This window comes from Adiantum capillus-veneris, chromosome 25 (genome assembly GCF_014529385.1).
Source record: "Adiantum capillus-veneris isolate H3 chromosome 25, ASM1452938v2, whole genome shotgun sequence".
NCBI classification, from domain to species: Eukaryota; Viridiplantae; Streptophyta; class Polypodiopsida; order Polypodiales; family Pteridaceae; genus Adiantum; species Adiantum capillus-veneris.
This window is the reverse complement of record NC_140955.1, coordinates 123,622,247-123,624,823: the sequence shown is the minus strand read 5'-3', so window position 1 is coordinate 123,624,823 and position 2,577 is coordinate 123,622,247. Positions and strand designations below refer to the sequence as shown.

Genomic DNA, 2,577 nt, shown 5'->3' with positions numbered 1-2,577 from the left:
TCCTCTTCACCCCTCTCCTTTCGCATCTCTGGTTTCTTGAAAAACCTACGTGCTTTCACACCATTCATAGATACTTTTTGTGGCACTTCATGCATAGGACACTTCAACACCGAGCACACCCAATCCCTTGCATCATCATCCATTGACCCTGTTGCCTGACTTCCCTTGACATTTTTCTTTGAAGACGTGGAGCCACGAGTACTCTCCTTGTATCCTCGGACACAATATGGACAAGGAAGAAGTAATGAAGCACTTTTTTTACACCCAAGTATACATTTGATTGTTTTTAGATCACCTCCTAAGTGCCACTCAACATCAAATGTACCTACTCCATCTACTTCTAGCTTTTCTCCCTCTAGTTGTGCCTTAATAACCTCTGTGATCCACGGGATCATAGAGAAGACCCATGCCAACACCTCATGAGTCTCCTTCGGAGCTTCAAAAGCTCCTAACCACCATATTTCTTTTTCCGATTGTACACTAAATGATGGTTTATGAGAATGATCACCGATAGCATCGAATTTTGCAAAAAACATTGCCTCATTCATGAGTGTCACACTCATACGTTCCAATCTCCGTCCTTTGACAATTTGACATTCATCTAGCTTAAGAATAAACATGAGCTTCTCTCCAAGTACTGAAACAACACAAGAATTGAATTGTTATACTAAATGATATTCAATACAAATAAAAAACGACATTACAATTTGTATTACCTTGTGGAGACAAAGCATAAAATTTAACCATAGCTCGTTGTAGTCGTTTCAAGTCAACAAAAATATTGTTGAATTGATGATAACTAAAAGACTTTGTCCCATTAGGAATAGCATTGCCTCCCTTTATATTACCACGTGACTTGGCACTCGTGGAAGAGTACACCATGGATCTTTCAATGTGTTTGTATTCGCCAAAGGATTCCCGAACAAGATCATTGTTTGATTTTTTTGCAAGTCGGACCCTACGTGGAATAGGAAATAAATTCTCGGTGATGTCTTGCTCTCGTAATGCATCTTTCATCAATGCATGAAGTGCATGGTATGAATTTGTGTTGATCCCAACCTCATCACAAGCTCTCTGGACATCATCCTCAGACACAAGGTTAGAGATCTTTTTTAGGATCTCCTTTGTGATGGCATCTTTCATGTGTTTGGCCTTTTCACAACCTATGATGTAAAGTATATCTTCCTTTGAGATGCATCCTAGGAGAAGGTTGCAACGGTCCTCTTGTCTAAAACTTCCACACACATCTTGTATATATGTCCTATTTCAAAAGGTGAACTGAGTTACAAATTGATGAAAATTATTTGAGAGTTATAAACACTGTGAATTTAAAAAAATACCTGGTTGCCGTGATCCGCTTCTTACGTGCCCCTCCATTAGATGCTAAGTTTTCAATGGAAGAGAACTCCCTCTTACGCTCACGCATGCCAAATGGAGTGGCTTTTAGGTGCATCATTGAAATCTATAGCTTAGTTACCTCTGTTTCTGTAGCTTTCATCTCCTCTTTAAGATCTTTGAGTTGTTTCTCTATGGAATGTAGTTGTTGTTGGAGATTTGTGGAATGATTGTGTAACACTTGACATTGTTGTCGGAAATATGCCAACGCACCTGCGTGATTGGAGTCCAATCTCTTACAATACCCAAGAAGACCACGTTCTCCTTCTCCCACATATTTGATTAAGCTTGGGAGTGTACGGAATGTCGGATGACAGCCCACGAGCGGATCTTTTGGATACAACCCTCCATCAAGCCACAAGTCAACATTGGTTTCTCCTCGAAACCGTCGTACGGATGGCGGTTGAGATACTTTCTCGTCATTTTTTTTTGTGGAAGCAAATTCGATCGGTAGACGCAGACTGGCATTAGTTGACCTAGTAGATGACGGCGTAGGTGATTCATTGGTTATGTCGCGAAGAGACATGGTGAAAAGTTATGATGGGAAAAAAATTTGATAAGATATACTTTTTGGGATAAACAGACAATTTTTGGGATAAAAAGACTTAAAAATATATTTTTTCATATATAGGTTCAATTTTTGAGCTCAAAGGAGGGAAATTTTTAAATTTTAAAAATTTCAATTTTTAGGCTTTATTAGATGGACGTTTTGATGATGTGGCATTGTCTATTTATTCTTGGAGTTAATGTAGAGAGGGACCCAAGGAATTTTAGATTTGGAGCTTATAAAAGCTAGATTCTTCTAAAAAAATACTGTTATATATATATATATATATATATATATATATATATATAGGGATAGGGACCTTTTGAAAGCTTAAAAGATCCATTTTGAAGATTTTATAAAAAATTCATTTTTTGGGGGTAAATTGATGCACGAACTGAAAAGTGGCTTTTGTCATAACTACTTACTCTCTTTGTTTGGTGATAGGTAGAGAGAGAATGGTTCTTTTCTCTACCTTTACTCCTCTCTCTCTTTTTACTCCCCTCTCTCTCCTACTTTATCCCCCCTATTCCTCCTACTTTACCACCCTCATTCCCTACTTTCCCCCCCTCTCCTATCTAGAGAGAAGTTAGAGACAGAGGTATAAAAGTAGCCCTATTTATTGTCTTTGTTCCCTC

At 38.2% G+C, this 2,577-nt stretch overlaps 1 pseudogene; it reads right to left on the bottom strand.

The window, feature by feature from the left end:
* Positions 1-1,300: 1,300 nt before the first annotated feature.
* LOC147425582 (uncharacterized) lies at positions 1,301-1,921 on the bottom strand (annotated as a pseudogene).
* Between the last annotated feature and the right edge of the window lie 656 nt (positions 1,922-2,577).